Below are 23,845 nucleotides of genomic sequence, written 5' to 3' on the forward strand. Positions count from 1 at the left end.
CTCTATTCAGTTCTGTTCAGTCGCTCAGTCGTGTCCAACTCTGCAACCCCATGAATCGCAGCACGCCAGGCCTCCCTGTCCATCACCAACTCCCGGAGTTCACTCAGACTCACGTCCATCGAGTCAGTGATGCCATCCAGCCATCTCATCCTCTGTCGTCCCCTTCTCCTCCTGCCCCCAATCCCTCCCAGCATCAGAGTCTTTTCCAATGAGTCAACTCTTCGCATGAGGTGGCCAAAGTACTGGAGTTTCAGCTTTAGCATCATTCCTTCCAAAGAAATCCCAGGGCTGATCTCCTTCAGAATGGACTGGTTGGATCTCCTTGCAGTCCAAGGGACTCTCAAGAGTCTTCTCCAACACCACAGTTCGAAAGCATCAATTCTTCGGTGCTCAGCCTTCTTCACAGTCCAATTCTCACATCTATACATGACCACAGGAAAAACCATAGCCTTGACTAGATAGACCTTTGTTGGCAAAGTAATGTCTCTGCTTTTGAATATGCTATCTAGGTTGGACATAACTTTCCCTCTAAGGAGTAAGCATCTTTTGATAAATTACTCCCCTGCAAATAGGTTCATCGGTACCATTTTTCTAGATTCCACATGTATATGTTAATACATGATATTTTTTTCTCCTTCTGACTTTATTCTGTATAATAGGCTCTAGGTTCATCGACCTCAGTTCAGCTGCTTCACATTCAGTCCTTTTTAGTTCCTGGCATCCTTAACACTCTGAATTCGTTGCAGAAATGTTTAGTTTCTTGACTGTGCTAGGCTTTTTCTGGGATTCTGCTATATAACAAATAGCTCTAGAACCTTGGAGGCTTTGTAATAAGCATCATTTATTTCACACTTCCAAGTCAGCTGGCTGTCGGTGGCTGACCACAGAAGCCGAACAGAACCGGATGGGTGGCCTTGAGGGGCTTTCCTCTGGCTATATTGGGTTCAGCAAGTGGCCGGAATAGACGTCTCGCCAGACTTCCTGGCTTTTCCCACGACTCTACACCTGCGCTTTCTCTCCTGGCCACACATGCATACCGTGGGGATGATCCCCTGCCACTGTGGGACTTCTGCATATGGTACCAAGCGGCATACACATGGCCAGGGTACTCCTTGGTTTGTTGATCGTGTGCTATCCGCATTTCCACATCCTATACCTTCACGTGTTTAGCACAGAGTAGGGGGTGTAGACCCACTAACCTCTGAAGTGATGCCACTAAGAAAGACCCTTTTCATTGAAGAGAAAAATTTAAGTAAAAAAAGGAAGGCAACGAATTCTTTACTACTTACTTACCTACCTGCCTAAAATTAACACCTTTCTTTTCATAAATGGGGCAAAATGCAAAGACCCCAGGAGAAGTGATACATTGATTTAAATTCATGTTAAAACATAAGTGATATGTTTCAGATTCTGTTTATTTTAAACATTTTATTATTATTTAATTTTGGTCGTGCTGGGTCTCGTTGCTATGCTCAGGCTTTCTCTAGTTGCAATGACTGGGGGCTACTCTTCGCTGAGGTGCATGGACTTCTCCTTGCAGAGGCTTCCCTTGTTGCAGAGCACAGGATCTAGGACACGAGGGCTCAGTAGCTGTGGTGCATGGCTCAGTTGCTATGCAGCATGTGGAATCGTCCCAGACCAGGGATCGAACCCATGTCCCCTGCCTCGGCAGGCAGACTCTTAACCACTGGACACCAGGGAAGTCCCAGATTCTAGTTTTTGACCAATAGTTATCAATGGCAGAAGGGGGCATTAAGAAACAGAGAGACCAGAAAAGTGATTTGTTAAAATGCTTCAGCTATTGAGTTCCTAATATTTGCAGGCTCTGGGCCGGGAGCCCTGTAAGGGAAGGCAGTGGTTCAGGGAGAGGAGGGGGTGCAGAACCGGGGAGCTGGGGGCCCTGTGTTTCTGTCACCGTTTTCACACTGATGCCCGTAACCAACCCTGTGTAACTGAAGTCATCTAGTCCTCGGCAAGTGGTCCAAGGAGTATGGGCACACGGTTCTGCTGCTGTGCCCAGGTGGTGCAGGTGGTCCTGAAGACACCTGGGCTCAGCTCTGCATGCAGCTGGAGCTCCATACAGATCGATCGACCTGAATTTGATTATCGACACAGAGTTATGACACAGTGTCCTTCCTGAATTTATTTTTCAAGAATATGAATTTTTCCTGGCTAGAAGCACCAAAATTTAAAAATCAAGTGAATGATTTCTGTTTTAGAGGAAATTGTTGGCTATGTTGTAGGTGCTTCTGGCCAAAGGAAGAGAACTCTCTTCTGGCTTACCCTTCCTGGTCCATGAGTGGCCCTCATTGAATGATTTGGATTTTATCCTGTGCTGTATGATAGATTCAGTTTTTCTGAGCAGTCTTCCATTCACAGGCTATTCATCTTGCAGATAGCTATATATATCTACTTTTGAGAGTTTCAGGGAAAATTCATAGAAGTCATAATACTTATAATTTTATTTGTTTAAAAATTTTTACTTTTTTATTGATGTACACTCGATTTACAGTTTGTGTTCATTTCTGCTATACAGCAAAGTGATTCAATTATACATATATTTATATACATCCTTTTTAAAAATATTCTTTTCCATTATGGTTGAGCATAGGGTCTTGAATATGTTATCTGTGCTATTATATTCAGTAGGACCTTGCTGTTGACCCATTCCAATGTAATAACTTATATCTGCTAACAAGACCCTTATAGATCCCACCTATTTAAGTGCCAGCATATGGTACTTGCCTTCCCCTGACTCACTTCACTAAGTGTGGTGATCTCTAGGTCTGTGTGTACATATGTGTGTGTTTAGTCATGTCTCACTCTTTGTGACACCATGAACTGTAGCCTGCCAGGCTCCTCTTTCCGTGTAATTTTCCAGGCAAGAGTACTGAAGTGAGTTGCTATTTCCTATTCCAGGGGATCTTCCCATCCCAGGGATTGAACCCACATCTCCTGAATTGGCAGGCAAATTTTTTACCAGTTATACCATCTGGGAGGCCCCCTAGGTCCACGATGTTGCTGCAAATGACATTATTTCATTCATTTTTATGGTTCAATAATATTCCCTTGGTTATACATTCTTCTTTATCTATTCCTCTATCGTTGGACATTCTGGTTGCTTCCAGATCTTGGCTATTGTGAATAGTGCTGCTGTGAACATTGCTCATAGTTTTATAATTCAGCAAATGACTTTAGACAGAGATGACTTCAGAAGACATGTGGTTAGTTCACTCACCGGCATCCTGTTTCAGATTTATACTGCTGTATAACAAAGCTTCCTGAAATGTCATGGCTTAGAACAACAACCTTTCTTAGCTGCCGCAAGTCTGTGGGGGTGACTGGGTTCAGTGGGGTGTCTTCTGCTCCTGTGGGTCCACCAGGGTTGGGATATGCTCCATGGCTTATTCCCATGGCTGCCGATGGGCTGTCAGAGAGAGCCAGCGGGAGCGGGAACCAGACAGTCTTAGCTCCCCTCCCCCTCCTGGCATCTTCGGGGGCTTCTGACAGTGTGTTGACTGAGTCCCACAAGATGCTGTTCTCAGGGATGACGACAGAAACCTCAGGTCTCTCAAAGCCCAGCCTGGGAGCATAGGCAACATCAACACAGCCGTATCTATTAATGGAACTGTGTCACTGGCCAATGTATTCAAGAGAATGGGACATAGACACCATCCCTTGGTGGAAGAAGTGGTAGAAATGTGGGACTATTTTGATCATCCACAGCCCTTGACAACAGTTTCCTAATGGAAGGCATTTTTTTCCCAAAGTGCTCTAGAAGCTGCTGCTGCTGCTGCTAAGTCGCCTCAGTTGTGTCAGACTCTATGCGACCCCATAGACGGCAGCCCACCAGGCTCCCCCGTTCCTGGGATTCTCCAGGCAAGGCACTTCTCAATTCTGAGCCTGCCAAGTACTCATCAGTGGTCTTGTTAAAATACAGATGCTGATTCAGCTGGGCTGGAGGTGAGGCTTGAGATTTTGTGTTTCTCTCAAGCTTCCAGGCAGTGTGGATGCTGCAGGTCCATGGACCACACTTCTGATCTGGAAGTGTCAAGAATTGGTGTCCTTAGGTTTAATTTTCATCAGGGGCCCCTGCTGCTGCTGCTGCTGCTAAGTCACTTCAGTCGTGTCCAACTCTTAGCGACCCCATAGACTGCAGCCCACCAGGCTCCTCCATCCAATGGGATTTTCCAGGCAAGAATACTGGAGTGGGGTGCCATTGCCTTCTCCGAGAGGCCCCTGAAAAGCTGTTAAAACACAGATTGCTCTCTTCCCTGCCTGCCACCCCCACCATGGGTTTCTGATCAAGTAGGTCTGTGGGTGTGGGGGGCCTGATGATTTGCATTTCTAATATGTTTCCAGGTGACTCTCATGCTGTGGGTCCGAGACTTGCTCTTGGATAACCACTGCTGTAGAAAAATGTTCTCATCAAACCCTGAAAACATCTGGAGGGAAGCAGAAAAGAGCTGTTAGAAACAGGGGCTCAGAAATGTAGCCACCTTGATTTCTACAGATTATACTTATGAGACACTGCGACATAGAAACTTCAGTCATCACTGGCAATTTACAGGAAGAACATGTAACTGTCAGGTGGAAAAAAACTTGCACAGATTCTAAGCATATTTTAAAAAATGGTTTATACTCATTGCACATTCAATTAAAATTCTTAACAATTAGCCCTACCATCTTCACCAACCTCACTGAAGTCCCTTCAGACCCTGGTCCTCTTCTACTCCTTCAAGTCAATTCGGCAAAAATGTATTGATCTCTCATTAAGGGCAAAGAGCTGTACTGGAGATGGGGGGCATATTGGGAAAACCCAGCAGGCACTCATTCTGCAGAGTTTTATGCTTTGGTCAGAAGATGAATGAAATGAAAACCCTAAATCAGTTCATTCAGGGTTTAGTATTGCAAGGCTTACTCAGTAATTCAGAGATAGAAATGAAACCTGTATGATTTGGGAGGAATTCAGTGATAGGTAGAATCAGGGAACAAGGATCATGAAAGTACTCTATAAGAAAGGGTCCTTTTAGGGACTTCCCTGGTGGTCCAGTGGTTAAAACTCTGCGCTTCCAGTGCTGGGGTTGAGAGTTTGATCCCTGGTGAGGGAACTAAGATTCCACATGCCGTGCAATGTGGCCAAAAGATAAGAAATAAATCAAAAGGGTCCTTTTAGAAGAGTTAGGGGATGCATTAAGATTTTGCCAGGAGAGGCTGGTAGGCGGGAAAAGGAGTTACATGGCAGCCTGAGCAAGAGGTGGAAGACCAGACTAAGAACACAGTGAATGGTCCAGGGATACCGGGCACACGCTGGGACTAGAAGGAGATGTGTGGAAGGGGAGGATGCTGTGATGAACTGCAGGGCCCTACGTGCCGAGGTAAGGAGCCCTTCTTCCATGTGGAAGATGATGGCAGAACTATTGGAGGTGTTAGAGCATGGGATAGCGTGACTTGAGACCTGGCGACCTTTGGTAGGGTGGCTTTTGAGAGATGCCAGGTGGGAGACTGACCTGGGGGTTATTGCAGTGATTCACACAAGGCAACAATGAGGGTTTTAAAATCCCACTAGACCCCAAACTCCCCTCCATTTGGGGTTAGCAGATGCAAATTATTATATATTATATATCACATATTAGATATAAGATGGATGCAAAACAAGGTCCTATTGTATAGCACAAGGAACTATATTCAATATCCTTTGATAAACCGTAATGGAAAAGAATATGGAAAATATATATACATATAACTGAGCCACTTTGCTGTACAGCAGAAACTCCCTGATGGCTCAAGTAGTGAAGAATCCACCAGCAATGTAGAAGATGCAGGTTTGATCCCTGGGTTGGGAAGATGCCCTGGACAAGGAAATGGCAACCCACTCCAGTATGCTTGCCTGGAGAATCCCACGGGCAGAGGAGCCTGGTGGGCTACAGCCCGTGTGGTCACAAGAGTCAGACATGAATAAGCATGCATGCCAAGCCAAATGCCAAAAAACTAACACAACATTGTCAATCCACTATACGTCAATCAGTTCAGTTCAGTCGCTCAGTTGTGTCTGACTCTTTGAGACCCCATGGACTGCAGCACGCCAGGCCTCCCTGTCCATCACCAACTCCCTGAGTTTACTCAAACTCTTGTCCTCTGTTGTCCCCTTCTCCTCCTGCCTTCAATCTTTCCCAGCATCAGGGTCTTTTCCAACGAGACTGTTCTTCACATCTGGTGGCCAAAGTATTGGAGTTTCAGCTTCAGCACCAGTCCTTCCAATGAATATTCAGGACTGATTTCCTTTAGGATGGACTGGTTGGATCTCCTTGCAGTCCAAGGGACTCTCAAGAGTCTTCTCCAACACCACAGTTCAAAAGCATCAATTCTTCGGTGCTCAGCTTTCCCTATAGTCCAACTCTCACATCCATACATGACTACTGGAAAAACCATAGCTTTGACTAGCTGGACCTATATCACCAAAGTAATGTCTCTGCTTTTTAATATGCTGTCTAGGTTGGTCATAAATTTTCTTCCAAGGAAAAAGCGTTTTTTAATTTAATGGCTGCAGTCACCATCTGCAGTGATTTTGGAGCCCAAAAAAATAAAGTCTGTCACTGTTTCCGCTGTTTCCCCATCTATTTGCCATGAAGTGATGGGACCAGATGCCATGATCTTCATTTTCTGAATGTTGAGTTTGAAGCCAGCTTTTTCACTCTCCTCTTTCATCAAGAGGCTCTTTAGTTCTTTTTCGCTTTCTGCCATAAGGGTGGTGTTATCTGCATATCTGAGGTTATTGATATTTCTCCTGGCAATCTTGATTCCAGCTTGTGCTTCTTCCAGCCCAGCATTTCTCATGATGTACTCTATAAGTTAAATAAGCAGGGTGACAATATACAGCCTTAATGTACTCCTTTCCTGATTTTAAACCAGTCTGTTGTTCCATGTCCAGTTCTAACTGTTGCTTCTTGACCTGCGTACAGATTTCTCAGGAGGCAGGCCAGGTGGTCTAGTATTCTCATCTCTTAGAGAATTTTCCACAGTTTATTGTGATCCACACAGTCAAAGACTTTGGCATAGTCAATAAAGCAGAAGTAGATGTTTATACATCAATAAATTTTTAAAAAATATCCCCCCTGGAAGCACAGTTATGGTGACTGTGGGTGTGGGAACAGCTGTTGGAAATGGGGGCTGTGCAGAATGTGCTGCTGCAGAGTGTGATGATGGTAAAAATAATTGATTGCAAAGGTTTCCCGTTACAGGATACTTTTCACACAAATGATCTCAGAATGGCTATGAGAAGGCGGTTGTAATATTATCCCCATTTTATAAATGCATCACCAGGAGGCTTGCCAAGGCCCAGGCAGTGTATGGCAGAGGCGGGAGCTAGACGCTGGGGCTCTGAGGAGCAAGGCGGGAGACTGCAAGCGGGAAGTGGTACCCGGGGAATGTGCACTGTCTGCCCTGGAGCTGAACCTCCTGTGCTTGCCCTCTCCTTACAGTGCAGGGCAAGTTCTTAGACCATTTTCCTAAGCCACGCACAAACTAGATGGAACCGCATCCCCCTAATTTGCTCTTCTTTTCTGCCCTTTTAAATGAAACTGTCCATGGGGAAGTCTTAGTGATATCACACCGTAATGCCTTCTGAGCCAACATTTAGTTGATCATCACTTTCCTTTCCCCGTCGAACTTCTCTTTTCTTCTTTCTCTACTTACTCCTCACTCTCCCAGCTTCATCTCAGCCCTCCTGAGGAATCTGTTAGTCCCCATGTTGACACGAATCCTTGCCAGGCGTTTGCTGCTGGAACCAGGCTCCTCACCAATTTGGCCTCGAGTCATGGGAGCGCCGACGGCAGCAGCAGCGCCATCTGGTGGCTCCCAGGAATATGGTAGGGGCAAACCTTCCTCAGGGGCTGAGGGTAGTGGGGGGAGCAGTTTAGTTCAGTTCAGTTCAGTCGCTTAGTTGTGTCCGACTCTTTGCGACCCCATGAATCGCAGCACGCCAGGCCTCCCTGTCCATCACCAACTCCCGGAGTTCACTCAGACTCACGTCCATCGAGTCAGTGATGCCATCCAGCCATCTCATCCTCTGTCGTCCCCTTCTCCACCTGCCCCCAATCCCACTCAGCATCAGAGTCTTTTCCAATGAGTCAACTCTTCGCATGAGGTGGCCAAAGTACTGGAGTTTCAGCTTTAGCATCATTCCTTCCAAAGAAATCCCAGGGCTGATCTCCTTCAGAATGGACTGGTTGGATCTCCTTGCAGTCCAAGGGACTCTCAAGAGTCTTCTCCAACACCACAGTTCAAAAGCATCAATTCTTCGGAGCTCAGCCTTCTTCACAGTCCAACTCTCACATCCATACATGACCACAGGAAAAACCATAGCCTTGAGTAGACAGACCTTTGTTGGCAAAGTAATGTCTCTGCTTTTCTATATGCTATCTAGGTTGGTCATAACTTTTCCTTCCAAGGAGTAAGCGTCTTTTAATTTCATGGCTGCAGTCACCATCTGCAGTGATTTTGGAGCCCCCCAAAATAAAGTCTGACACTGTTTCTACTGTTTACCCATCTATTTCCCATGAAGTGATGGGACTGGATGCCATGATCTTCATTTTCTGAATGTTGAGCTTTAAGCCAACTTTTTCACTCTCCACTTTCACTTTCATCAAGAGGCTTTTGAGTTCCTCTTCACTTTCTGCCATAAGGGTGGTGTCATCTGCATATCTGAGGTTATTGATATTTCTCCCGGCAATCTTGATGCCGGCTTGTGTTTCTTCCAGGCCAGCGTTTCTCATGATGTACTCTGCATATAAGTTAAATAAGCAGGGTGACAATATACAGCCTTGACGTACTCTTGGGGGGAGCAGAGACCCCCTTAAAAGCTCAGGCTGTTTCCGTTAAGTTTTAAAATCTTTTTCGAAAAATGCATTTTATGTTTTAGAGGAGTTTTGGTTTCAAAATTGAGGGCAAAGTACAGAGATTTCCCATACGCCCCCGCCCCCACTCAGGCACAGCCTCACCTGTTACAACTGAGGGACCTAGGTCATCATCCCCCGACGTCTGCACTGGACATTAGGACTCACTCTTGATGTTGCACACTCTGTGGGTTTGGACAAAGTTATCATGATATGCATCTGTCATTGTAACATTGTATTACTGCCCTAAAAGTCCTCTCTGCTCCACCAATTCATCTCTCTCCCCACCAGCTCCTGGCAACCACTGATCCTTTGCCTGTCTGTATAGCTTTGCCTTTTCCATAATGCCACATGGTTGTAATCATATAGTGTGCATCCTTTACAGATTGGCTTCTTAAGTTTCCTCCATGTCTTCTCTTGGCTGATGGCTCGTTTCTTTCTAATGCTGAATAATGCTCCATTGTCTGGATGCACCACAGTTTATTTATCCTGGTGGCTTCCAAGTTTTGGCAGTTATGGATAAAGCTGCTATAAACATCTGTGTGCTGGTTTCTGTGTAGACAGAAGTTTTCAGCTTATTTGAGTAAATACCAAGGAATGTAATTACTGGATTGTGTGGTAGGGGTATGTTTAGTTTTGTAAGAAACTGCCAAACTGTCTTCCAAAGTGGCTGTATCATTTTGCATCCCCACCAGCCACAAATGAGAATTCCTGTCTCTCCACATCCTCACCAGCATTTGATGTTGCCAGTGTTCTGGGTTTGGGCCATTTTAATGTGACGGTCTTCTGTGCTAATTTTTAAACCATAAACACAGAATTTCTCTGCTCACTATTTGTGTTATTGGGGAAAAGGAAGGGAATAAGTAGTGCTTTTTAAGGAAGGAGTTTCTCACCTGGGGACGATACTGATAACATCAGAGTCTGAACTGGAGACAGGTCCTTGCTCTGTCTTTATGATATGCAGACACATGGGAGCTATGGTTTTTCTACACAGCGTCACTCAGTGTCTTCTTTATGTGTAACACCTGCCATGGGGACTCCAAAGATCGGAAGGATAGAAGAGAGAGGCATCAGTCTTTTTTTCCTAAGCTGAGCTACCCAGCTCCATGCTGATCAGACTGGGTTTTATCTTGTTGCTTCCAGGGAAGCACCTAAGAAAGTGCCCATCTTGGAGATTTTAAATGTAGTGTCACACATAGAGGCAGAATGGTAGCTGCCATTTATCCAAGCATGTAGATGACTGATTGCAATTCATACTAGCATGTAGATGGTTGATACAGAAAAGGAGTTTCATGGGAACATCTAGAGAGCTGGGCTCCTGAAATAGAGGGATGGGAGGCAGAGTTGTGTTGACAGAGATGGAATGAAATGGGCTCAAGGTAAAAAGGAAAATGAAGGCAGATACAGCCTCAGTGACTGTCAATTTCATTTTTCCTGATGACAAGGACCTAATTTTTCCTGACTGCAAGGACCTAATTCCAGATCTCCCTTTTCTTTTCTCACCTCACTTGCAACATCTGCTCCACCCTCATGTCCTTCCTCCCTACCAATCCCCACACCACATCTGCCAAAGACCCATCCTATCAATTCTTTAAAGCTCAATTGCCTTCCCTGGGCAGCGCATCAAACTGTATTGGTTTCCTTCTCTGAATCTCTAGAGCTTTCTGAATTAGAAACATCTGTGCCTCGACTTATGTTATTCTTTCTGGAATTCTTTGCTCCTCTTTCGCTGCCTGGTGAAATCTTACTCAGCTTGAAATGCACACCTAGTATGCCCTGTCCTGTGTAAAAGCCTTACCCCATCCCTTAAGGCAGAAGAATGTGCTTTCCATCCCTTAAGGCAGAAGAATGTGCTTTCTGCTCTAGCCCTTCAGTCGCACCATCGTTATATAGTGATGTGCTGGCAAACCACCTCAAACATACTCACGTCCAAAAGCACACCGCAGAAACCAAAGCAGCAATAACAAAACCCGGGCCTGAAGTGGTTGCCCATTTCTGTAGTAAATTCTCCCACATGACTGATTTCAAGCTGCCCCCGTGACATCTTCTGAACACAGAGTTGGGAAGAGATGTAACCATTGTTACCTAGACTGTCAGAGTCTTTAGGACACGGAGGCGGGGAGCACATCTTTTTCTCTTTGGTGACTTGTGTCTGGTCCCATGTTCGGCGTCCAGCCGGCACTCAATGTATATCTGCTACTAGATATTTATTAGGTGAAAAACTGGGGGTCACCATATCTCTCCGTGGACTGGCTGGATGGCTGAATCTTTGGAGCGGGAGATCAATTGCTGCAATTGCTCTGTAGCATTTGTCATGCAGAGAGGACACCCGAAGGAAAGCCACTTGGCCCGTGGGGAGCAGGACAGCTATGCTACATGTGCCAGTCTTTGTTCTGGAAGCAAGGGGAGGGGTCTGCAGACTTCCATCAGTATATCAGGACCGCCCGCCCCCCCGCCCAGTTTGCTTCTCAGGGTCTAAGCTGCACATCCATCTGAAACAGTTTCACCTGACACCCGAGGGTGTAGGGGGTCCTATTGGCACTTTGGAAGGTTGTGCAAGACGAGGGGACCAGAAGGCAGTGGCCGCTGCTGCAGAAATGAGTTGCCTAAAAACACATTAGGCCACAACTAAGCTTTCGCTCTCCCAGAAGTTGATGTGACACTGTTAGCCTGCGGTGCACCTTTTTCATGGGAAGCTCCCAGGGAATGGCACACATGCCAGATGCCAGCACTTGCGGGCATGAGGAGGAAGGGCAGTGGCCTGGCCCACAGGGAGGTCCGCACAGCTGCAGCCCGCGGTGTCCTGCCCGCGCCTTCATTTCTGTCCATTCCTGTTTGGCTCTGGCTCAGGGCTTGGAGCTGGGACTATGGTTTCATGATCCTTGGCGGCCGAGCAGATATTAAACAAGGAGACACTTCTCTCCATGCACGTGCCTTTGCCTGAAGCTCCATTGAGGGCAAGGTGTCCTCGGGCTGTTGTTTTTTCCTTCCCAGGCACTTAGATTGGAGAGGACTTGGTCAGAATTTGTCACCAGGGACAAGGGGCTGCTTTGGACAAATGGCTCCAAAAGGATGAGGCTGACATTCTAGCAGGTGAGGTGAGAAAAGAGACACCTAGAATTAGGTCCTTGTAACTTGTCATCAGGCAAAATGAACCTGATGGTCATTGAGGCTGTGTCTGCCTCATTTTCCTTTTACCTTGAGCCCCTTTCCTTCCATCTCTGCCAACATGTTTTTCTCCTCTGGCTTCAGTCTCTCCTTATTTCAGGAGCCCAGTCTTCTCCAGATGTTCCCAAGAAATTTCCTTTCTCTATTCACCATTTTATAGGCTAGTATGAATTACTATCACTTATCTACTTGTTAGTATGAATTGCAATCAATCATCTACATGCTAGTATGAATTTCAGCCAACCATTTACATGCTAGTGTGAATTACAATCAATCATCCACACACTAGTATGAATTGCAGTCAATCACCTACATGCTAGTATGAATTGCAGCTAATGTCATACCTCCATATATAACACTACATCCAAGCTGGGCACTTTCCCAAGTGCTACGCTGGAAAGAAGATAAAGCCCAGCCATATGTAGGTTCTCTGACCGTGTCCCTATCTAAACACAAAAGGTAGGAAGCAGCTATTTCCAGGTGACCATGTTAGACCCTATAAGAAGATATGTTATTCTCTACCTCCTCCCCCTTGGAGCTCAATAAACACCAGCATCTCCTTTCTTAAACCTTTGAGAGTCTGAGGACTGGGGAGCTGGAATTTTTGCACAGACATCTCTGCAGCTAGAACTAAGTTTCTAAAAATGTGGCATGTTATGTAATCCAGGGGAAGGGATGGAAAAGTACCAGCTGGGGTGAGGCTGGAGATTTTCCTGCTTCTGACTCACTCCAGGCAAAAGCGCTTGTATTCAGATGCATCTCAGAGAAGCCAAACAAAACCCATTCATTCTGCAGGGTGACTGTAGGGGGGACTGGACTGCCACTAGGGGACGGAGCCCCCAGGCACCGCTGTGGACAGTTACGAGGATTTTTCCTGTGGCCCTCAAGGCCCGCTCCCAGGGCCTCCTGCCCCCTTGCAGGGTCAGCGCCCCCCACCCCTACAAGCCAGACTGCCTCCAACAGCCCCACCTACTGCCCTGTCAGTCCTTCCTTCTCCTGTGGCCTCAGGCTCTGCTCCGGGTCATGCTCGCCATGTGTTGTCATTCATTAAGCATTTAGATGGTTCGCTGCCAGTGTTTCAGCTCTGCAAATAGAGAGCACCTTGAAAAAAATATTGTTTTAACTCAGAACAGTGCATAGGTACTCCTGCAGCAACATCACTAAGAATCGAGCATTTTTTAATAAGACCCGTGTCTCATATTAATTTATAACAAATTCTTTTAATTTCTATTTGGCTGTGCAGGGTCTTAGCTGCAACATGAGGAATCTTTAGTTGCAGCATGGAGGATCTAGTTCCCTGACCAGGGATTGAATCCAGGCCCCCTGCATTGGGAGTGGAGAGTCTTAGCCACTGGACCACCAAGGAAGTCCCCTATAACAGAAATTCTTAACTCTTATGATAGCTACAGAGACTGTTGAGTGTTCATTTGATCTGGAGATCTATTGAGAATAATGCAAAAGTTTTCCTTGTTCACCTGTAAGGAAATCTTAAGTTTTACCCGGGGAGAGGGTCTCCTTCCTTCCAGTTTGGCTATGCCATTTATAGCTGGTACTATATTTAGTACTTGCAAAACGGGACATACCTTACATGGAAGCAAATGACATTTTAGTGGCCAACCCTCTGAGTTGACATTTCCTGGATGGGATGGACTTGCACCTCCTGGATTTTAGCGTTCTGACCCTCTCTGATGACTCCTGAATCTCAGAGCAGGGTGGGCTCCCTCTCCACGGTCTCTGCACTGTGTATCACATCCTGCCCTGTCCCTCCCACATGGCTCACAAGCTTGGTCCAGGCAGCCCAAGCGTCTCCTTCCTGTTTTCTTTGATCTTCAGTTCTTTCATTTTGGTTGTGGTATTTTTCTCATAGTGAACTGGTATCCAGAACTAGCAGAATCCCAGTTATTTTAAGATGAAGCCTTCATGGATGCACATTTGAGGGGTAGCCTGCTTAAAGCACCAGAGTCCCCCTGGAGGGTTTCAACACCACCGTTCAGTCTGTTTTATAGACAGACAACCTGTCAGCTAGAAGGTAGGCAGCTCCCTATGTTTCTGTGGGAGAAGCCAGTCCAGGTAACCAGACTCGAGTCATACAGCCATGAGAGTCATTAGAATCAAAGGAAATTCTGCATTGTGATTGCCAAACTATATGGACCCTGGTTAGAATGTGTTTTACTCTGTCTGAAAGAAGAACAGTGGTAAGCTCTATGCCTCTCAATTTTAAACCCGAGGAGTTCTTGATTTTTTAAAATTGGAGTAACGGACTTTGAAACGAAGTGCTTTCTTTGGCTCGGTCATGGTAAAATAGAATCATGGGATGCCAGCGCTGTGGGAATCTGTTCTCACTCCCTTCTTTACAGAGAAGGATGCTGTCGGGTACCACCCACGACACACAGCTGTTAGTGCCCAGGCAGGACTAGAAGCCAACCACCCTGACGTGTAAATTCCCCCCACCCCATATCCACATTCTCAGGCAACTTGATGTAATGAAGTGTTTTGAATTTGACATGTCATTGCCTAAGCCGTCTCCTTTGAATTATTTATTTAAAAAAAAAAAAAAAAGCATCATATGGCTTTTGTAAATACCCCCAACAGGAATGTAGAGGTTCTGGGCTCGGGGAGAGAGATGATGCTGGCCATTCTAGTTTCCATATAAGATTATCGGGGCCCATAGTCTGACCATGCGTGCTTTGCCTCTGGATAGAATATTCGGTCTTTGGCTCTGCACATGTTGGATTGAGGGAAGTGTGGAGGGTTAATCGGGAAGGTGGGGCTGACCTTGTGGGATGACTCGCATCCAGAAGGTGTGAAACTGGAACAGACTCTACCCGAGCTGATTGGGGAAGGGATTATAGTAACGCTGAACCTTAAGGAGGGTGATAATGACACAGTGTGCATTTTGAGTTTGGCTATTTGAACTGTCAAAAGGGAAACTCGTGACTCCAAAGGAATGCACTGGTCTGAAAGCAGACATGCACCTCCCCAGTCTCCCTGGCCCCACCTGCCTTCCCCGACTCTCCGCTGGGGGGCGCTGCAGCCTCTCTGGCTCCTAATCCTCCTCCCCAGTCCGTGGGGCTCGTGGTGGCCCTGGCTGCTCCCACCACATCCAGATCAGATGAAGGGCTGCACTGTGTGGTGTGGGTTCCCAGGTGCTAACGGGGGGATCAACCAGAAGTGCAGGTGAGTTCACGCTCCAGGGGGTGAAGACAGCCCAAGGTGGGGCAGAGAGGGAGGCTTGATGCCCGTGTAGTGAGCCCTGACCCTTGAGATGGGGACGTGCCGCAGCTGCGTGTGAATTCCTCTCCCTCCCTCCCTCGCCAGCTCCCTCCTTCCCTGCCTTTGAGGTGTCCCAGGGCGGTGATGTCCTCTGACCTCCCCTGATAGGTCCCACTGACAGAACCACCAGCTGTGTTTTCTTTGGAGGCGCTGACGCTGAATAGCACGCCCTTTGTGTGGATCTGCTTCTCCTGCCTTGTCACTTCCCTTCGCCTCCTCCTTGCTGCCCTGGGATGGCACCTACCTGTCCATAAAGTGCCCCAGGTAAGATCTGACTCAGGTGGTGTTTTTGAGGCAGCGCAGGCCAGATGGGCGTTGACTATAAAGTTGCTCCAGTTTGTAAGTGTAGCCAGGAAGCTATGATCACATCACACCCAATTTCTCTGTCTAACTCAGTTTGCTCATGAACATCTGAAGCGACCTAGAGGGTGAACACTCTGTGTTTCCTTAACGTGGTGTCTCTGCTTCTCCATCTGTGTTTGGTTTGGCCATTTCTTCTTCCCTGACTAGTCAATTATTTCCATATTCTTCATTCTGGATCTCCTAAAGAGCCAGGCTAATGGGTTTAGCCAATGGCTCTCACTCTTCTTGGATAAATATTTTGTATGGAGTCAAGTCACTTCCCCGGTTGCTGGCCAGGGAACAGCAGGATGATCCTTGGGTTTGCCGCTCTCTTGGGCAAGATGACAGCTGGTCCTGCTCCTTAAACTAGACTCACAGGTTTAGAGAAAAACGAGTGGTTACTCAGGCAGAGGAGCAATAGAGGGGTAACAGAGTAAGAGGTACAAACTGTTAATGGAGGTGCAAACTATTATGTATGGAATGAGCTACAAGGATAGGGCCTCCTAGGTGGCTCAGTGATAAAGAATCCACCTGTCAATTCAGGAGATGCAGGTTTGATTCCTGGGCTGGGAAGATCCCTTGGAGAAGGAAATGGCAACCCACTCTGGTATGCTTACCTGGGAAATTCCATGGACAGAGGAGTCTGGTGGGCTACAGTCCATGGGTCACAAGTAGTCAGACACAACTGAGCAACTGAGCATGCATCATGCAAGGTACAAGGATATATTAGACAACATAGGGAATAGAGCCAACATTTCATAATAACTATAGAGTATAACCTTTAAAAATTGTGAATCACTATATTGTACACCTGTAACTTATATACTCTTGTACAGCAACTATGTGTGTGTTAGTAGCTCAGTTGTGTCCAACTCTTTGCAACTTCATAGACGGTAGCCTACCAGGCTCCTCTGTTCATGGAATTCTCCAGGCAAGAATACTGGAGTGGGTTGCCATTCCCTTCTCCAAGGGAATCTTCCTGACCCAGGGATTGAACTGGGATCTCCTGCATTGCAGGCAGATTCTTTACCATTTGAGCCACCAGGGAAGCCCTCAACTATGTCAATTAAAAAATGCATTAAAAATAACTAGAGTCCATTGGAAGAACAGAGTCAGACGGAAGGAGAAGTTGGCCTGGATTGCTCAGTGGACATTCCACTGAGGACAAAGGCATGACCTCAGCTGTTGTGGACAGACTCTCTGGGTGCCTTTCATAAGATGGTGGTGTGTGTCCTTAGCCACCTGGCCTCTCACTTAACTCCTTCATGCTATTATCCTGTGTGTGTGGTCCAAGCCTCCATACCCAGGGGCCATTTAGGCTCTTGGTCTGTGGTGGGTGATGCACCCGTGATAGCTAAGGTGTGCTATTGTGCAGAGGAGAATGAGGATGCAGGTGATGACGTCATCTGTGCTGTTCTTCGAGAACCTGATAGAACATCTCCGGTGAACTTATACTCTCCAGACTCTGAACCAGAATGTCTTAAGGAAGATGATGATATGGAGGCAGTTCGGGGGGCGGTTACCTGGCTCATGGAGGAGAAGATGTCCCAGAGCTAAGAAGCAAAGTGGGAAAGCAAAGTGGAACAGACAAGATAGTGGCAGGTTGAGCAACAAAGGAGGTGAAGAAAAGAGGAAGTGAATGCCGAGGAAACTGGTTAAGCAAGAGGCTCGTGGCTGTGTCACAGGGGTTCTAATAGGCAACATCAGGAAGGGGAGAGCTGATGGGGGCTTGGAGGATGTGAAAGAAGAAGAACAAAAGCTGCTCACACTTAGCGCTTCTCTTCATCAGACCTTGCCCTAAGCACTTCATTTGGATTCTTTCTTTTTAAATTGAAGTATAGTTAACTTACAACGCTGTGTTAGTTTCAGGTGTATAACCCAGTGATTCAGTTATGTGTGTGTGTGCATGCATGCTGAGCGGCTCAGTCGTGTCCGACTGTGTGGCCTTATGGACCACAACCCACTAGGCTCCTCTGAACATGGGGTTCTCCAGGCAAGAATACTGGACTGGGTTGCCATGCCCTGTTCCAGGGGATCTTCTGACCCAGGGATCGAGCCTGTGTCTTTTATGTCTCCTGCATTGGTAGGTGGGTTCTTTACCTCTAGTGCCACCTGGGAAGCCCTCAGTTATGTGTGTGTGTGTGTGTGTGTGTGTATATATATGTGTGTGTGTGTGTGTGTGTGTGTGTGTGTGTGTATATATATTCTTTTTCAGGTTATTTTCCATTATAGTCTATTACAGGATATAGTTCCCCGTACTATGCACTAGGACCGTATTGTTTATCTATTCTGCATATAACAGTGTATATCTGTTAATCCTAAACTGCTAATTTATCCTTCCTTCACCCCCTTTCCCATTTGGTAACCATATATTTGTCCTCTGTGTCTCTGAGTCTCTTTCTGTTTGTGAATAAGTTCATTTGTGTATTTTATTTTATTTTTAAAAATATCTATTTGGCTACGCTGCATCGGGTTCTTCAGTTGCAGTTTGTGAACCCTTAGTTGGGGCATGTGGGATCTAATTCCCTGGCCAGAGATTGAACCTGGAACCCCAGCACTGGGAGCCCAGAGCCTGAGCCACTGGACCACCAGGGAAGTCCCTGAGTGTGTCATATCTTAGACTCTGCATATAGGTGCTATCAGAGCAACCGAATGAGGTTTTACAGGTGAGGACACTGAGCCAGAAAGAGGTGAGGTCATTTGCCTAAGGTCCCACAGCTGGAGGAAGGCAGGGTTAGGGTTCAGACGTTCTCAGGTGCACCCCCTCTCTCCCTTCCCGAACTCCTGAGATGGGAAAATTCGACTGGTGTTGAAAAGAACCCAGTTCAGGCTAGAACATGTAACTGGCACTTTTATCGTTTCCTCTCTTCTGAAGCCTTTTATCTTTCTGTCTAGGAACATGGTCACAGCCATGACCACGACCCACTTCCCAGATCTCTGTGAACCTGCTGGGCCATGCAGCCCATTTCACAGGTAGGACCAAGGTTAAGTGTTTTTGTTTTTGTTTTAAATTAATGATGCATTTGGAATCCCATTCATTCATCCATCCAATCATCTAGCATGTGCTTATTGAGCTCCTTCTGTATACTGGGTTCTATAATGACTTTGTGCTGGGCCCTGAGGTTACAATGGTGGACAGGACAGACAAGACTCCTACCCTTAGGATTCCTTAGAGATGTGCCCTGGGGGCCACTGGCCACTCACAGCTACTAGAGCTTGATATGTGGTGAGTCCCTATTGAGATGTACCTGAGTATAAAATATACACCAATTTCAAAGACTTAGTACTAAAATAAAAGGTAATAGCTCACCAATCATTTTTATCTTGATTACATCTTGGGCCAGTCATTGAGTGGACATAATGGGCTACATAGAATGTATTATTGAAATTGACATTACTTGCTCTTTTTACTTTTTTAAATGTGGGTACTAGAGAATTTATGATTATAAATGTGGCTTGCATTATATTGTGTTGGCCCAAAAGTTCATTTCATTTGGGTTTTTCTGTAAGATGTAATGGAATGAACTTACTGGCCAGTCCAGTGTTTCTATTGAACAGCACTGGTCTGGAGAGGAAGCAATTCCTGGGCAAATAAGCAGAACCCTGCTCAGGGGAAGCAAGACATGTTTCTGGGGCAGAAGGCACCAGCACAGAATCGTCCACTCTAGAAAGTCCCGGAAGGTGTGTGGGAAAGACTCTGTGTCTCCAATAATTGGTGGATTTCATTATTTTCAGTGTCATTTCTAAGAGTGGCGGTCTTGATTGTGCATCTCATGGAAGGTAGAAAGCGTTCATTTGTTTACCCGCCGAGCTTGGTCATGGGTAATGATTAGGTTAGCTCAGCCTTTGTGTTCATCGAGGCCTGACTGTGTTTTGGGAGTGAGCCAAGGATGGTGTTAAGTGTGTGCGCAGAAAGAGGCAGCACTGTTTTATTTTATTTATTTTTATTGATAAACATTTTTATAGAGCATGCAACCTTTATCAAAAATCTATCTAAATTTATCAGTTAACAAATTTTGTTGTTGTTCAGTTGCTAAGTCGTGTCCGACTCTTCGCAATCCCATGGACTACAGCACACCAGGCCTCCCTGTCCCTTGCTATCCCCAGGAGGTTGCCCGAGTTCATGTCCACTGAACTGGTGAAGCTATCCAACCATCTCATCCTGTGCTGCTCTCTCCTCCTTTTGCCTTCAGTCCTTCCCAGCATCAAGGTGTTTTCCAGTTGAGTCCGAAGTAACAAATTTTACCAAGCATTAAATACCAAAGGGCTTTTACAGTTAATTTCTTTTAAAATTTGTTTGTGTTTTTACTTTATTTTTAAACTTTTTCTTTTGTATTGGGGTATAGCCGATTAGCAATGCTGTGATAGCTTCAGTTAAGCAGCGAAGGTACTCAGCCGCACATACACATGTGTCCACTCTCCTCCAAACTCCCCTCCCACCCAGGTAGCACCGTTTTAATGAGAGTGAACATTCAAGGAGCAATTACTTTGTACCTGAGCTATTCGCCTACCTGCTTCTCCTGTACCAGATCACCTCCTCCCAGGATCGACTGTCTGCAGAGGTGTCCCGATCACCTCCTTCCAGGCAGGTGGGTAGGAGTCGGGAAGGGTGAGTGCCAGCTTTAGGCACATCACCAGGATGGGGTGGGATCCAGGAATCAAACCCAGGGCATCTGTCTGGAGTGTCACATCTTCCCCCGGTTTGAATTCCAGTCCTGCCACCTACTGACTGAGATTTGAGCCAAACACTCAACTCCAGTAAACCTGTTTCATCCTTTATAAAACAAAGGGGAAAGCTTTCATGCAATGAGATTTATTTTTTTAATTTGTGTTTTTATTGTGGTAAAAGTCATGTAATATACTATTTTAACCATATTCACGTGCAGTTCAGTGGCACTAAGTACATTCACACTGTGCAACTCTCACCATCATCCCCTCCTGAATTTTTCACCTTCTTCAGCTGAAACTCTGTCCCCATTAAACATAAACTCTCACTGAAGAATTTATTTCCAGGGCAGCAATGGAGAAGGAGACATAGAGAATAGACTTATGGTCATGGGGAGAAGGGAGGAGAGGGTGAGATGTATGGAAAGAGTAACATGGAAACTTACATTACCATATGTAAAATAGATAGCCAACGGGAATTTGCTGTGTGGCTCAGGAAACTCAAACACGGGCTCTGTGTCAACCTAGAGGGGTGGGATGGGGAGGGAGACGGGAGGGAGGGAGGTACACATATATCACCTCCCTCTCAAGGGGGAGGGGATATATGTATACCTATGGCTGATTCATGCTGAGATTTGACAGAAAACAGCAAAATTCTGTAAAGCAATTATCCTTCAATAAAAAATAAATAAATTTTAAAAAATGAACTCTCCATCACAAGCTCTCAGAGATATCATTCATTCCCTCATTTGTTCACTTATTTACTCACTCACTTGTTCACTCATTCACTTATTCATTTACTCATTCCGTTACTTATTCACTTGTTCACTCGTTCACTCACTCACTCGTTCACTCACTCGTGTGTTCACGCGTTCATTCACTCATCCATCCATCCATCCAATATTTACTGGTCACCTGCTATGTTCCAGGCATGGAGCATGATGTTCAGGATTTTATTGGGAAGCAAAAGTAGATAGGCATCTACACCCCTGGGTCTGGGGGCTCAGAGGGACAGGCAGACATAAATCAAGTAATCCGGTTTCTAAAATTGAATAGTTCTCTTCAGTCTCCACACCTTGTAACTCATAAGGAAGAGAGTCACTGGTTCCTGGTGGCCTGAGTTAACCGGAATTGGCCTGGCTCACTGGGGCACGTTCCTTGACCCCATTTGGCCACCGCACCGCCCCAGGCGGAAGTCAGGGCCTGATGGTGGCTCCTTGCTCCACTCCTGGGCTGCCCTGCCTCGTCCGGGTCTGTCCTTGTTTGTGTCGGGGGAGTGGATTCCACCTCCAGGGACGAGCTCTGCTCCGTCCGTGATGCTGGGAGCTGCTTACTGGTCTGCGCAAACACTGCGTCTCTTTGGGGGCAGCCTTGGCCCCTCCCCTGCTCTTTGTGGCCATCAGCTTGCTGTCACCCTGCTCAGCCTGGAGCCAGCCTGGAGCCACGCCCGCATGGCCACAGCCCTGCACAGGGTGCGAGTTTGTGAGCCGAGGGCCCTCCCTCAACCCTTCTCTTTCAGCTTCACCAGTTCTTGCATTTCCAGCCTCTTTGGTGGATTGTAACTCAATTTGGAGGCTCATTTATTTACATAACAGGTACTGGGTGCCTTCTATGTGCCAGGCACTAGCCAGATCCTGGGGCATTACCAATCCAACTGTGGGGCTTTTCTGTTTCATTAGATGGAAGGGAGAAGTGGAAAGGATCCTTCCCCACACACATGTACATACACACAGACACACAGACACACATATACCTACACACATGCCTACACATACACATATGCACATACACACCTACACATGCATATATACACCATGCCTACATATACACATACACACAACACATACATACACATACGCACTCACATATATACACACATACATACACACGGTCAAAGAAAAGAAAAAAAACTGAAAAGATTAGTGATTTAGGGAAAAAGAAGCTTTGATACAGAGTGAAAAGTTTTGAGGTTCTACAAATGAGAAAAGACTGGAAGAAAACTCAAGGGTCAGAACATAGTCTACAGGACTAATTATTGGAGGAAAACTGCCTGAGCGTTTTCACTCTGTGAAATTTTTAAAAGAGTTTTAGATGAGACAAAAAGAAAAAAGAACCACATCTGAATTGTGTGGTGAGGAAATTGTTAAGCTTACATTTTTTTTATCAAAGTTATTCATGCACCAAGGTTAGAAAGTCGAATAGTTACACAAGGTTCATGATAAAACACCCCGCATCTCTCCATCCCACGCTTCTCTTCTTTGAAGACGTGCTCACTTTCACTGATTTAATGCTCATTTCTACTTCTTTGTGTTTTTGGTGCAACATCAGTTTTGACTTCGTTAAAGCTGAGCCTTTAGCTGTCCTTCCCACCAGGTGCTCACAATCTTCCCATCCTGTATCCTCTCAGGCGCTGGATGGATTAATTTCTAGTTTTCCCTAGGTTTGATACAGGTGACCTCAAATCACACAGGTCTGCACCCAGTTTTGCTCGGATCTCTTCCACCAAATGCACACGACGGTGCTACAGTCTGTGATTGGTTGAGTCCGAGGACGTGGAGGCTGTGATTAGTTGAGTCCGAGGACGCGGACCGTGGATGAGGAGGGCTGGCCGTAAAGTCATCCTTGGATCTTCTACTGCGTGAACTGTCGGTGCCCAGCATCCTAGTTGTTCAGGGGCAACTGTACACACAGGGCCAGGTGGTGTACTGTATCAGTTATTGATTTCTGCTTAACCAAGCACCCCTAACCTAGCAGCTGAGAAGATAAACATTTCACTGTTTCAGTGGTCAGGAGGCCAGGTGCGGCTTAGCTGGGACTTTTGGACTCAGTGTCTCTCAGGAAGGCCATTGTGATCATCTTGAGGATCAGCTCAGGGTGTGGGGGTTCCCTTCCCGAGCGCACTCAGCTGTTGGCTGGAGACACCAGCTCCCTGCCCTGCCAGGCCTTTCTGCAGGGCGGCTCGCGGCCCATAGCTACCTGCCCTCAGCAAGGAGTCGGTTTGCTACCTGCTCTGTAAATCCTTTTTCTCCTAAATTGATTGTAGGCATGTAGAAAAGTTGTGATAATAGGACAGAGCTTCCAAATGAACCCCCCTTAATGTTCAACCTTAGCCATTTCTTCTTTTTGATGCACATTTTTGTTTTCTTCGAAGTGAAATCAAGCTTGTTATTTCCTTGGTTTTCCAGGCACCTGTCACTAACGAAACTCCAAGTTCTTTAATCGACATCTCTGCTTAAGACATTGAGAGACTTCAGGTGTTCCATCTATTTCGTCATCCTAAGGAGGTCTCTCCTGGGGCCTCCGATGAGCTGCTCCATTCCCTTGACCAGCTGAACGCTATGCCCGGGGGCTGGCTGGCATCTTGAGATCTCACTCCATCACCCGGGGATGCCCTTTCTTGCTTGGATGTAGGATCATCCGTTCCTTATTTTCCCTCATTTCCTCTTTCTCAGATTTTCCTTTCAGTTTTGTGGAGTGTCTTCAGATACCTTCTTGAGAATGGT

The 23,845-nt window shown here is 46.2% G+C and overlaps 1 protein-coding gene across 1 annotated transcript in view; it reads left to right on the forward strand.

Annotated features, from left to right (window-relative positions):
* PFKFB3 (6-phosphofructo-2-kinase/fructose-2,6-biphosphatase 3) overlaps nt 1-23,845 on the forward strand; it is a 201,302-nt gene that overhangs the window by 134,866 nt on the left and 42,591 nt on the right. Inside the window, exons 17-20 of the mRNA XM_055543495.1 lie at nt 15,444-15,599; nt 18,573-18,650; nt 19,708-19,887; nt 20,122-20,266. The gene's annotated coding sequence lies outside the window, so the exon portion shown is untranslated. The remainder of the gene's footprint in view (nt 1-15,443; nt 15,600-18,572; nt 18,651-19,707; nt 19,888-20,121; nt 20,267-23,845) is intronic.

Source organism: Bubalus kerabau, chromosome 13 (assembly GCF_029407905.1).
Source record: "Bubalus kerabau isolate K-KA32 ecotype Philippines breed swamp buffalo chromosome 13, PCC_UOA_SB_1v2, whole genome shotgun sequence".
NCBI classification, from domain to species: Eukaryota; Metazoa; Chordata; class Mammalia; order Artiodactyla; family Bovidae; genus Bubalus; species Bubalus kerabau.